At 40.7% G+C, this 14,860-nt stretch overlaps 1 long non-coding RNA gene across 1 annotated transcript in view; it reads left to right on the top strand.

The window, feature by feature from the left end:
• The window catches only part of LOC149249550 (uncharacterized), a 37,350-nt gene extending 26,290 nt beyond the window's left edge, over positions 1-11,060 (top strand). Inside the window, exon 5 of the long non-coding RNA XR_016265871.1 lies at positions 10,990-11,060. This is a non-coding gene — a long non-coding RNA (uncharacterized LOC149249550). The remainder of the gene's footprint in view (positions 1-10,989) is intronic.
• Positions 11,061-14,860: the final 3,800 nt, after the last annotated feature.

Genomic DNA, 14,860 nt, shown 5'->3' with positions numbered 1-14,860 from the left:
GAAGTTGGTTCGCGGAAATTGGTTCATACAGGTTCTAATTTGCAGGGTTTGAGCTCGCACGTGTGAGGAAGGGTTTTTGGTCTGTAACCGTAGGGTTGGAATAAGATAATCTCAGCTATAGCCGCACGCATGAAAGGGTACTCCCTGCGGCTGGAGCATTGCATCCGCACACATGATCACTAGCTCCGTGGCGGCTGGGATCTATGATTTTGATGATAGTTGACCACAAACTCTGATTGTTGGCTGCAGGCTTGGAATTTTGATTTCTAATCAGTGTTGTTGCTGGGATCATCTCTTGAATATTGTTTGGTTTGTTTTGCTGGATAGTTTTGTGATTAAATAATTGGAACATTGTACTCTCTCTTTGTTGAACATTTTATGACAATCTAATAAGAAGAAGAATTTGAAAGGGTTTTCCCCCTTGCGGGGTTTTGCAGATTTTCCACGAAATTCTGATCTGCTAGATGAACAATTTGAAAACAAGTTTTCTTTTCACATAGACACAAAATTTCTCTACCAAATAACAACGGAATAGAACATAAATAAGATGTACAATTTCACACAAAAACAACACAATTTTTCTAGGGAACCCAACAGGGAAAACCCTTGCTTTAGAATTTTATTGAGGAAAACTGAGCAATAGATCTCTCACAAATAACCTTGCTTCAATAGAGAATACAATTTGATCTCTCAGCCTTAGTCTAGGCTTGAAGCAACCTGCAATATGCTATTCTTCCTCCTCCTGCTATGCGCACTAGATGCTCCTATTTCCTAGTGCAAATCCTTAGGAAATAGGCCCCTTTTTCCTAGCGTTGGTTGAGCTCCTATTAAATAGGGATTTCCCCTATTTCTATGCGCACATCCAAGAAGAAATTCTCTCCACTATAACTCGCACAAGAAACTCTTGGCTCGTTCCTCCACAAGCTCTCTTGCTCACAAACTCATGCTCAAGAATGATGAATACAAAGTGTGCCTTCGATATCCGTATAAGCAAATCTGATTTGGCTATTGTTAGTGAGTTTCTAAATTAGGAGTTGAACTGGCAATTTTCTATTTAACAAAAGTCAACACACTTAGTTAACTGGATCCTCCTAAAATTTATGAGGCTAACTCCATTTGTTCTTTTAGTTCCCAATTTAACTCACTCTAGAGGACAGATAACTCGGTCCTCCACAAACTTGCACTAGTCAAACTGCTTTTTGAACTTGTCCTCATCACTGGAACTCATAATCTCTAAGATGGTGATACCGAATCTCGATATGCTTTGAGCGATCATGAAACATTGGGTTCTCAAAGAGCTTAATGCAACTCTGATTATCACAATGTATCATGGTAGGCTCCATCCTTTGTCTGAAAAGTCCCACAAGTAACTTCCTCATCCAAATAGCCTCGCAAGTTGCTTGACTAGCAACCATGTACTCAACCTCTGTTGAACTGAGTGCAACTGTTTTTTGTTTCCTGTTGTACTAAGAAACTGCTGCACTAAGAAACTGTTGCTGACCCAATGTTGAAGATGCCACCTGAAGTACTCTTCCTGTTTGTGGAGCTCCCTACCCAATCTGCATTTGTGAAGCCCTCAAGCCTCACTCCATCAACCTATCTGTACCACAATCCATAGTCTGATGTACCTCTGAGGTATCTGAACACAACTTTGCAACAACCCAATGCACTTTGGTCGGTTCCACCATGAACTCACTCAACTGGTTGTCTGTAAAACAAATATCAGATCATGTGTTGACCAAGTACATCAATGACCCAATGAGCTGCCTGTATACTGTAGGATCCACTCGTTCTCCTTTGCTAGCATCCACCTTCCTCTAGTTTGTGACTAGAGGTGTGTCCATAGGCCTGCAATCCTGCATATGAAATCTCTAGAGAATCCTTACTCTGTACTTGCCCTGTCCCACGTAGATCTCACCATCACCCTGCTAAACCTCCAAGCCAAGGAAATAGTGCATAAGCCCCATATCCTTTATCTCAAACTCCCTTGCAAGGTCCTCCTTACAATCCTGGATCAAGCTCTCATCCCCAGTTAGTATAAGGTCATCGACATAGAGAACTAGAATGAGCGGAAACCCTTCAACCATTATGTAGTATAGGTTGGCATCTGCCTCACTCTTAGTGAAGCCTAATCCTCGAAGTTAGCTATCAATTTGAGTGTACCATGCTCTCGGAGCCTGCTTGAACCCATAAAGAGCTCTCTTCAGCCTGCGCACATGTGTGTCTCTGCTGAACTGCTTGAACCCCTTTGGGTGCTCTATATAGATCTCTTCCTCAATAACTCCATTGAGGAAGATTGTCTTCACGTCCATCTAGTGGACCTTCCACCCCATCTGTGCTGCAAGTGGCATAATAGTCTTGATGAATGAATACTGTACTACTAGGGCAAAAGTCTCCTTATAGTCTATGCCCTCAATCTGTGAGAAGCCCTTGGCCACAAACCATGCCTTGAACATCTCCACACTCCCATCTGCTCCATGTTTCAACTTGTACACCCACTTGGATCCAACTACTGGTTTCCCCTCAGGTCGTGGAACAACCTCCCAGACATCATTCTTCATGATAGAGGAATACTCCTCCACCATGGCATCTTGCCAAACCTGTTGAGAAGCTGCCTCCTCATAAGAAGAAAACAAGTTGGAAAACATCCACTCCAAAACTATTGTCAGCATATCCTGCTATCATTGAGTTCCATGAGACCATGTCTAGTTCAGACATATTGCCAAACAGTGAGTTTGCATCTACCATGCGACCCAATTTTGCATACATGTCAACAAGAGCATTCCCCACAAAAAGATATGAATCAAAGCTAGTTTTGATTATCTATGCATGAACCTGCGTGCCTTGTTCTAAAGAATCTAGCACTAAACCCACACTAAGAATGTTGGAAAAAGTGAAGTAGTTTGGCTTCACTCTTGCAAGGAGTAATCCTTTAAATAATTTAAAGACCTCTTCCCCATATCCATGCTTAACATATTTTGAAATTATCGCAGTCCATGAAAACATGTTTTTTTTAGGTATTTTGTCAAACACTTGGCATGCATCTTCGCTGGCCCCAATTTAGCGTACATATCAACAAGGGCAGTCGCCACGATTACATATGACTGAAAGCCAATTTTTATTACATGGGCATGAACTAATTTACCAAATTACAACCTTGCTATTTTAGCACAAGCCCAAACCACGCTAACTACTGTGGACTGATTAAACAACATACCTTTGTCTTATTTCATTCAGGAAAAGAGTTTCAATGCTTCTTCACAATGTCCCTAGTGAACATATTCATTGATCATTAGCGTCCTAGAATAGACATTTCGCTCATGCATTTTATCAAACACTTTGCGTGCATTCTCAACACTGCCACCTTTGGCTTACTGGGATTGTTGATCTGAATATGAGGTAGAAATGAAATGAAATTTTATTAATGTCCCTGGGTGACCACAAAAGTAGGTCACTGGGACTAAAGGATATATCTAGTGTAAATACAGGACATGTGGGAGTGCAAATGCAACTCCATCGCTGTCTCCCAAGACATCACATCTCGTGCATACGTTTTGTCAAATTGTTTGCAATGTTTTACAACTCGGACTCGGATTCGGACTCGGCGAGGATCGACTCGGACTCGGACTCGGACTCGGTAATGACTCGGCCGGCTCGATTTCAATGACTCGGTCGTTGTAAAAAATACATTAAATATTTATTTTTTTATAAAAAAACATAATTTTAAATATTTTAAACATAATTTAAAGATTTTCATTCAAGTTTCCAAACACACAACATTATATATACATGGAAGACAACATATAATCAAAGTAGGCTCATGAACCAATCCATTATATCAAAATGGTACGGTGTACCCAATGGCAATAGTAAATACATAGTCAACTGTAGTCTGTCATACATGATCAAAGACTCATCTTTATGTTCCGCTTCATTATTTCTTGACCATCTTTATTGGATTCTCCTCGTCATTACGATTCTAAGGATATATAGCACGCTGCGAGACTCCTTACTGTTTGAAAGATATGTTTAACTTAAGTTGGTGCACCCACTATGTGGTCACAAGCCCCAAATAAGTTGATAATATGGAAGCATATTAAAAGGCTAAATAATTGTTGAAAATGCCAAATTGAACCTTCTAATATCTTGCTGGACCAAAAGGTTGTCAAAAGATTAAGGTTAACATTTGAAAATGTATTAAATATACGAGGAAATTTAATCATACTATGGTCCAAAATAGAGGACAAAATGGCCTCATTAAGCGTGGGATTCTTGGCTCCAAAACTTGTTTTAATTAAAAAAATTAAATTTTGGGCTTCCCTCCCAAATACTCAAGTAGACTGCCTGTCATGAAAGCCTATCCAAATCTATTTAAACGCACCCATCCTCTCTCCAAAAGAGATAAGATAATTCGGACATCCTTTGATCTGTAACAGCATTGAACTTGTATAAGGGTTTGTGGTTTATAGTTCTGGGATTCCCTGGGTTCGTTCAACATATATTTTGCAGGTTTTAGTCATTTTGTTCTGAGGGCATAATCGTTGGTTTTCTGAAATTGTTTTGACAGTGGTTCACAACTCTATGATTATGACACGGTTCTGATCCTTTACTATTCGCCTCTAGAACAGAGGTATACATTAAAGAATATTCTGTTTAGTGCAAAAGCATTGCGTGGCAGCTAAATGTGATGTATCCGACCCTGTGAGGCACATTTCAAGCCTAAATACAACTCATTTTTGTGAGGTCGATACCTGGAAGTGTTTGAATATCTGCATATAATCTGAAGTAGATTGCCCTAAGAAGAATGCATCTGTGATTGAAACGGCCGAGTCATTACGGGACCCGGCCGGGTTGACCGGGTCAGCTATGACTCGGCCGAGTCATTGGCTGACTCGGCCGAGTCATAGCTGACTCGGCCACCGAACCGGGTCATGGGCGGGTCATAAAAATTGGCATTGAAACGTCAGAAACGGCCGTTTCCGTTTCGGTACGGCCGTTTCGTAAAACACTGATTGTTTGTAGTACCACTTTGCAATTTCACTTCTATGCTCACAATGGCTAGCCCATGTGGCCTTAGTGTTTAAACTGAGGCTTTGATACCACTTGTAATGTCACTGTGTTGAAATCGAGGCTCTGATACCACTTGTAATGCCCCGTGTTGAAACTGAGGCTCTGATACCACTTGTAATGCCACCATGTTGAAACTGAAGCTCTGATACCACTTGTAATGCCCTCGTGTTGAAACCGAGGCTCTGATACCACTTGTAATGTCCCCAACCACCCTTGGGTGACGTCACTCACATAAACCTTAGAATTTACTATTTCACTCAAAACCATAGGTCACTGAACACAGCTCCAATCTACCCTCTTGTTGATCATTAGTCCATCAACAACAAGACATAGGGTCTTCTATTGTGTTGTACGCAACTCCGTTTGTGAACAACTCTAGACTGCCCACTGCTGCTCCTCAGCTCCTTTGGGTCTACTTGCCCACTAGCTGCTCCTTAGTCCTTCAAGAACACAACTCTTAGGGACTTCTTCCCTCTATTGCCTACCTGTGCTGCTTCATCGAGGCAAACTTAGGGAATGGATGGCTCCCACCTATCACTATCAAAAGTCGTCCTTCAACAACAAATTTGGGCTAGTCAAACTGCTCCCGTGACCTCCCCCTTTTGTCCTTCAAAGATCAGTCCTAAGTATCTCTTCTTATGCCCTTCTAACAGTCCTCAAATTCCTTCTCAAGTGACTGTACTTAGGGTTGGGAGCAAGCCACTACATCCCTCCCAAAACTATTCTTTGGCTGCTCCAAACACTGTCCTAAACTAGGACACCAATTCTACACTTTTCCTACTTGTAGACATCCACTTCTGCCCTCCAAAACCCTTGGATTTGAGCGAGACTTTTTTTGAAGAACTCATCTCTAACTAGGGCAACCTGAAGTAGATCCAACCCAGTTGCAAACCACTCCGACAACCTCTGATTTCTTCTCTCCTACTGTAGATGAATGCGGCCTATCCTTGGCTACTAAGTAGGCTAGTTGATCCTCCAAGAATCATAATTTCATCCACGTTCAATACTTCAGAAATATCGCCCTGTTAGAGAGAGATTGCTTCCGTTTTCATGCTCATATTTCGTCCTCAAAAGTTGCGGCCTAGTCTCCTACTTGTTGCCTTTACCTGCATAACCACAACCCAAAACAATCCCAATACCAACCCTAACCAAACATGATCCTTTCTACTTCTTATTTGCAGACTCGACCTCCTCTTTCAGTCTTCACATGACAAATAAGTGACTTGATTGGGTGAGGAATGAGGCTCCTCCTCACTCCTATTTATATCATTCCTTAGGGTGACGTCTAACATTCTCAAATGGTCTCCTCAAGTCAAGGCCGACATGAAACTTAAGATAAATTCACCCACATAGTCACACAAAAATACTTTTCTCTCAACCCACAAGGTCTCTCTTAGTGCTACAAGTGCCCCTTGTTCCTTTAATGGTGCCCTAGAATCTCCAAGTGCCAAGTGTCCAAATCCATACACAATTTCACTCCCACAAGCTTTGGTGCAAATTCCACACCCTTGGGTTCTTAACCCACAAGTGACTTTGTGGTGCCAATTCCTCCACAACCCTATAGCCTAGGGTTTGGAGTACCTCCCAAGCTAATAATCTCAACACTCCCTCTTAGCGATGAATGTACTTCCAACACTAGGAAGTCTTCATCATCAGCACCTGCGACATTAGCCCATCTGGTGTCCGCCACTACAACTTACTTTATAGAATGAACCATGCTATCTCAGTAGTGCCTCTGCCTCATCTCATCTGAACCTAAATATCTCAACACTTCCATAGGGTTGCTCCCTTTGAAGCTAGATTCCCTCTGAGTTTGCACGGTCTCCATTGGCTCAACCTGTTACTGCTCTCGTGTCCTACAAGGTCATTCTGAGTTGTGGTCGAACACGACCATCATCACTGCAACTTAGTCCTTCAAGTACTCATCCTCCTCGTTCAAACACAACACATGCACATCCCTCCAATCTTGGATAATATTGTCGTTGTTATAATATTAGCCAAAGGAGGGTAGGTATGTGTATGGTTGATTCATCACTCTGTATATTTATCCTTTAAGTTCCCATGATTTATTCATGATCTCATATATAATATTATTTTATGCAACGAGTGACTACAATTGTAGTGTCTGGGAGGGTCGAGTGAGTCATGTTGTTTTCCAACAAAATATTGTTATTATTATTTGTTTACTAAACGTTTTCTCCTTCTAGCCTGGTTCTTGGGTAGTACCACTTAAATAGTGGTTTGAGATATACGTAAAATGGAATGTTTAAATTTATATGCTAATTTGCTCCACATCACATGCACACCCCCACACAACGTGCCCTAGAGAGGAGGATGGTAAGGTCGAGCAAGCAAGCATACTGAGCCTTCAACCAATCAACCATTGTGCTAGTAGACAACAATAGGATTTTGGGTGTTCTGTTGTTTTTCCACGGTACTAGAATCTAGGTTAGGGTCTTAGAAAAATTGACGCTACCAATCCAAATACCACAACAAACTACTTTGCACAATGAAATATAGACAACAGTAAGTCAATTAGTGCACAAATATAGACAAATTTTTACAATTTTTTTAGTAACCCAACTTCTTTATATTAACAAACTGTAATACAACTGTCTAGGGCTCCTGTACTAGGGATCGTCGCTATCATACAATAATTGATACAAGGAATAAAAACTAGGCTTTGATGTCAATAACTTTGACCACCAATCTACCCTGAACAAGATACACTGACCTACTAGCTGATCTAGTGCACTTCCTTCTTTATATTAACAAACTGTAATACAACTGTCTAGGGCTCTTGTACTAGGGATCGTCGCTATCATACAATAATTGATACAAGGAATAAAAACTAGGCTTTGATGTCAATAACTTTGACCACCAATCTACCCTGAACAAGATACACTGACCTACTAGCTGATCTAGTGCACTTCACAGCTCCACTGGTCGTATCCTGAACACACATGCCCGATCCATTGGCTCCCGGTCTGCAACAACACCAATCTGCCTCTATCAGTGATCTTGCTCCTTTAGGTCACTGAACTTGACTCCAATCTTCCCTCTAGCTGATCATTAATCCATCAACAACCAAGAAATAGGGTCTTCTATTGAGTTGTACACAATTCAGTTTCAATGAGGCAAACATAGGGAATGGATGGCTGCCACCTATCACTATCAAAAGTCCTTCAACAACAAACTTGGGCTAGTCAAATTGCTCCCATGTTCTCCTCCTTTTGTCCTTCAAAGATCAGTCCTAAGCATTCCTTCTTATGCACTTCTAACAGTCCTCAAATTCCTTCTCAAGTGACTATACTTAGGGCTTGGAGCAAGCCACTACATCCCTCCAAAACTGTTCGTATGGCTTCTCCAAATACTGTCCTAAACTAGGACACCAATCTTGCACTTTTCCTCCTTGTAGACATTCACTTCTGCTCTCCAAAACCCTTGGATTTGGGCAAGACTTTTTTTGAAGAAGTCATCCCTAACTAGGGCAACTTGAAGTAGATCCAACCCACTTGCAAACCACTCCAACAACCTTTGATTTCTTCTCTCCTACTGTAAATGAATGTGGCCTATCCTTGGCTGCTAAGTACGCTACTTGGCCCTCTAGGAATCATAATTTCGTCCACCTGCAATACTTCAAAAATCTCGGCTGTTAGAGGGAGATTGCTTCTATTTTCATGCTCATATTTCATCCTAAAAGGTTGCGGCCTAATCTTCTTCTACTCGTTTCCTTTACTTGCATAACCACAACCCAAAACAGTCCCAAAACCAACCCTAACCAGTCTTGATCCATTCTCCTTCTTGGTTGCGGACTCGGCCTCCTATTTCATTCTTCACATGAGAAATAAGTGACTTGATTGGGTGAGGAATGAGGCTCCTCCTCAGTCCTATTTATATCATTCCTTAGAGTGACGTCTAACATTCTCAAATGGTCTCCTCAAGTCAAGGCCGACTTGAAACTTAAGACAAATTCACCCACATAATCACATAAAAATTCTTTTCTCTCAATCCACAAGGCCTCTCTTGGTCCTTCAAATGGCCCCTTGTTCCTTTAAGGGTGCCCTACAATCTCCAAGTGCCTAAGTGTCCAAATCCATACAATATTTCACACCCACAAGTTTGGGTGCAAAGCCCACATCCTTGGGTTCTTAGCCCACAACTGACTTTGTGGTGCCAATTCCTCCACAACCCCATAGCCTAGGGTTTGGAGTACCTCCCAAGCTACCAATCTCAACACTCCCTCTTAGCGAGGGAGGTACTTCCAACACTAGGAAGTCTCCATCACCATCACCAGCGACACTAGCCCTTCTAACGTCCGCCACTAGCCCCTTTGGCTCTCGATCTGCAACAACACCAATCTGCCTCTATCAATGATACTGCTCCTTTAGGTGATTGAACACGGCTCCAATTTGCCCTCCAGTTGATCATTATTGTTTCAACAACCAAGACATGATCATTATTCTTTGAACAACCAAGACATAGGGTCTTCTATTGAGTTGTTCACAACTCAGTTTGTGAACAACTCTAGATTGCCCACTGCTGCTTCTTAGCTCCTTTGGGACTTCTTGCCCACTAGTTGCTCCTTTGTCCTTCAAGAACACAACTCTTAGGGACTTCTTTCCTCTGTTGCCTACTTGTGCTGCTTCAACGAGGCAAACTTATGGCATGGAGTGCTTCTACCTATCACTCTCAAAAGTCCTTCGTCAACAACAAACTTGGGCTAGTCAAACTACTCCATTGAACTCCTTTTCTTGAGCATCCCTTCTTTTCCCCTTCTAACAATCCTCAAATTCCTTCTCAAGTGACTTTACTTAGGGCATGGTTGTGGAACAAGCCACTAAATCCCTCCCAAAACTATTCTTTTGGCTCCTCCAAATACTATCATAAACTAGGACACCAATCCTGCACCTTTCCTCCATGTAGACGTCCACTTCTGCTCTCCAAAACCCTTGGATCTGAGCAAGACTTTTTTTGAAGAACCCAACCCTAACTAGTGCAACTTGAAGCAGATCCAACCTACCTACAAACCACTCCAACAACCTTTGATTTCTTTGCTGGTATTGTAGATGAATGCAACCTATCGTTGGCTACCAAGTAGGCTACTTGACCCTCCAATAATCATAATTTCGTCCACATGCAATACTTCAGAAATATCGGCTTGTTAGAGAGATCTTGCTTCTGTTTTCATGCTCAAGTTTTGTCCTCAAAAGTCTCGGCCTAGTCTCCTTCTACTTGTTGCCTTTACCTGCATAACCACAACCCAAAATAGTCCCAAAGCCAGCCCTAACCAGACTTGATACTTTCTCCTTCTTGGTTGCGGACTCGTCCTCCTATTTCAGTCTTCACATGAGGAATAAGTGTGTTGATTGGGTGAGGAATGAGGCTCCTCCTCACTCCTATTTATATCATTCCTTAGGGTGACGTCTAACCTTCTCAAAATGTCTACATGGCCTCTATTGGTGCTACAAGCATACCATTGTTCCTTTAAGGAACCCCTACAATCTCCAAGTGCTAAGTGTCCAAATCCATACACGGTTTCACACCCACAAGCTTGGGTGCAAAGCGCACACGCTTGGGTTCTTAGCCCACAAGTTACTTTGTGGTGCCAATCCCTCCACAACCCTGTAGCCTAGGGTTTGTAGTACCTCCCAAGTTGCCAATCTCAACATGTTCAATATTCCTCCCAAGTTACCAATCTCAACATGTTCAATATGTTTAAATATGCTTAGATCCCTCTTACAAAAAGTATTGTTTATCTTGCGATAACATTGATACAAAAATACAAAAATGGATGATCCCCCATTATATAAAAATGCTCAAAGTTAGTTATGTTTCAGATTATGATTGATTGTTGCATTCAACTCTCTAGTTTAACTTGTATAATGATTCTAATATCTTATTATGTATGTGTTGTAGATGGCTTGTTCTAGTGAGCATCAACGAGTGTAATACAAAATGGAATGTCTATCTTTATATAGCAAACTCTAGACAAGGTATGTTTGCAATTATGAATAATTATTTGTTTTGAATTATGCTTGCCATTACTATCTGTGTCTTTATTTTAACCTTATTCACACCACTTTTTTTCCTTTCAGCAGAGGAGAGGACACTACAATAGAGATAATGTGCAAAGGGGAAGTTTGCAATCTTTTGTTTGTTGTTGTCTACATGATTTGTTTTTGTTGAAGTTCATGCCTTCAAACTCTCTAGTTTGACTTTTATTAGAAATCTAATATTTTATTGTGTATCTATTGCAGATGGCATGTTCCAATGAGCATGAATACGTGAAATACAAAATGGATTCTCCCCTTTTATATAACAATCTCAAAGAAAGGTGTGTTTCTTATTATGATTAATTATTGCGTACTCTTTAGTTTAACTTATATAATGATTCTAATATCTTATTGTGTATCTTTTGTAGATGGTTGGTTTTGATGAGCACAAGCAAGTGGAATACAAAAGAGTGTCCATCGTTATAAAACAAACTCTACGGGAGGTGTGTTTCATATTATGAATAATTATTGGTTTTGAAATATGTTTAACATTACTAATTGTGTGTGTATTTTAACCTTATTCAACCCACTTTTTCCCCTTTCAGCGGAGGACAACACATTGCAGGAGAGATGATGTGCGAAGGGGATGTTTGCAATTTTTTCTTTGTTCTTGTCTACATGTTTTGTTTTGTTGAGTTTGAGCATGGCCATGCTGTGTTGTACTCGTTTTCGTTTGTTTTGTCTTTGTTTTCTTGTTTTTTGTAGTTTGGTCTTCATTTTGTTTGTTGGGTGTGTTGTACTTTGCTTTGTTTTGTTTCTTTAACGTTTCTTGCAGTTTGGTCTTGGTTTCGTTTGTTGGGTGTGGAAATGGAAATGAAGGAAGGAGACAAAGAAAATTGAGGTTATTGTTCATAAATGAAGGTGAGTCAACATATCTACATGCAATGCACTTCACTTAAAAGTATTTTTCGCTAATTTGTGGCTCCATTTTTTTGCTATTCAAATTATTATATGTTTTATCTATGCTCTGATAGTCAACTATATTGATCTTTTTTATGTAGTGAACAACTACAATTGTATGGTCTACAAAGGTCAAGTGGTGAAGATGCACTAGACATTCTACAAACATGACATAGAGGATGGGTGAGGCATACTTTTCTCCTACACAATACTATTGTCCTTTAATACATTGAAATATTTGTTAGTTGCACAATGATTTATCATTTTGTCATGGTTTCGAGGTAGTATGATCTTGTTCATGGGTGTGAGATTCAAGATTTTTCCTAGAACTTTGATATGAAAGAAATGGAAATGTTACATTAGGGTTCACATGTTCAAGGATTATTTTTCATGATTGTCGTTGTTATAATATTAGCCAAGGGAGGGTAGGTATGTATATATTGCTCTATATATTTATCCTTTAAGCTCCCATGATTTATTCATGATCTCATATATAATATTACTTTTTGCAACGAGTGACTACAATTGTAGTGTTTGGGAGGGTCGAGTGGAGAAGATATCTTAGGAAATGTAGATGCAACACAAAGGATGGGTGAGTCATGTTGTTTTCCAACAAAATATTGTTATTATTATTTGTTTGCTCGACGTTTTCTCCTTCTAGCATGGTTCTCGGGTAGTACCACTTAAATAGTGGTTTGAGATATACATAAAATGGTATGTTTAAATTTATATGTTAATTTGGTCCACATCACACTCACAACCCCACACAATGTGCCCTAGAGAGGAGGATGGTAAGGTTAAGCAAGCAAGAATACTGAGTCATCAACCAATCAACCATTGTGCTAGTAGACAACACTAGGATTTTGGGTGTTCTGTTGTTTTTGCATGGTACTAGAATATAGGTTAGGGTCATAGAATCACTTATACCACCAATCCAAATACCACAACAAACTACTTTGTACAACGAAATATAAACAATAGATAAATCAATTAGTGCACAAATATAGACAACTTTTTACAATTTTTTCAATAACCCAACTTCGTTATATTAACAAACTGTAATACAATTGTCTAAGACTCTCGTACTAGGGTTCATCGCTCTCATACAATCACTGATACAATGAATACAGACTAGTGTTTGATGTCAACAACTTTGACCACCAAACTACCCTGAAAAAGATACACTGACCTACTAGCTGATCTAGTGCACTTCATAGCTTCACTGGTTGTATCCTGAACACATTTGCCCGATCTGTTGGCTCCCGATCTACAACTACACCAATCTCCGTCTATCAAAGATCTTGCTCCTTTAGGTCACTGAACACGGCTCCAATCTGCCCTCTTGCTGATCATTAGTCCATCAACAACCAGGACATAGGGTCTTCTGTTGAGTTGTACACAACTCTGTTTGTGAAAAACTCTAGACTGACCATTGCTGCTCCTTTGGGACTTCTTGCTCTCTAGCTGCTCCATAGTCCTTCAAGAACACAACTCTTAGGGACTTCTTCCCTCTATAGCCTACTCGTGCTGCTTCAATGACGCAAACTTAGGGAGTGGATGGTTGCCACCTATCATTGTCAAAAGTCATTCAACAACAAACTTGGGCTAGTCAAATTGCTCCCTTGACCTTGTTCTTTTGTCCTTCAAAGATTAGTCCTAAGCATCCCTTCTTTTGCGCTTCTAATAGTCCTCAAATTCCTTCTCAAGTGATTGTACTTAGGGCTTGGAGCAAGCCACTACATCCCTCCCAAAACTGTTCTTTTGGTTACTCCAAATATTGTCCTAAACTAGGACACCAATCTTGCACTTTTCCTCCTTGAACACATCCACTTCTGCTCTCCAAAACCCTTGGATTTGAGCGAGACTTTTTCTGAAGAAATCATCCCTAACTAGGGCAACCTAAAGTAGATCCAACCCAACTCCAAACCACTCCAACAACCTCTGATTTCTTCTCTCCTATTGTAGATGAATGCGACCTATCCTTGGATGCTAAGTAGGCTACTTGGCCTTCTTAGAATCATAATTTTGTCCATCTGCAATACTTCAGAAATCTCGGCCTTTTAGAGAGGGATTGCTTTTGTTTTCATGCTCATATTTCATCCTAAAAAGTCGTGGCCTAGTGTCCTTCTACTTGTTTCCTTTACCTCCATAACCACAACCCAAAACAATCCCAAAACCAACCCTAATCAGACTTGATCCTTTCTCCTTCTTGGTTGCAGACTCGACCCCCTATTTCAGTGTTCACAAGAGAAATAAGTGACTTGATTGGGTGAGGAATGCGGCTCCTCCTCAGACCTATTTAGATCATTCCTCAGGGTGACGTCTAACATTCTCAAATGGTCTCCTCAAGTCAAGGCCACCTTGAAACTTAAGACAAATTCACCCACATAATCACATACAAATTATTTTCTCTTAACGCACAAGGCCTCTCTTGGTCCTTCAGACAACCCCTTGTTCCTTTAAGGGTGCCCTACAATCTCCAAGTGCCTAAGTGTCCAAAACCATAGACGAGTTCACACCCACAAGATTGGGTGCAAAGCCCACACCCTTTGGTTCTTAGCCCACACGTCACTTTGTGGTGCCAATTCCTCCACAACCCTATAGCCTAGGGTTTGGAGTACCTCCCAAGCTAATAATCTCAACACTCCCTCTTAGCGACGAATGTACTTCCAACACTAGGAAGTCTTCATCATCAGCACCTGCGACACTAGCCCATTCGGTGTCCGCCACTACAACTTACTTTATAGAATGAACCATGCTATCTCAGTAGTGCCTTTGCCTCATCTCATTTGAACCTAAAGATCTCAACACTTCCATAGGGTTGCTCTCTTTGA

Source organism: Pinus tabuliformis, chromosome 7, assembly GCF_031772625.1.
Source record: "Pinus tabuliformis cultivar Carrire ecotype Pingquan chromosome 7, CPIR1, whole genome shotgun sequence".
Taxonomy (NCBI): domain Eukaryota; kingdom Viridiplantae; phylum Streptophyta; class Pinopsida; order Pinales; family Pinaceae; genus Pinus; species Pinus tabuliformis.
This window is presented reverse-complemented; position numbering and strand designations above follow the sequence as displayed.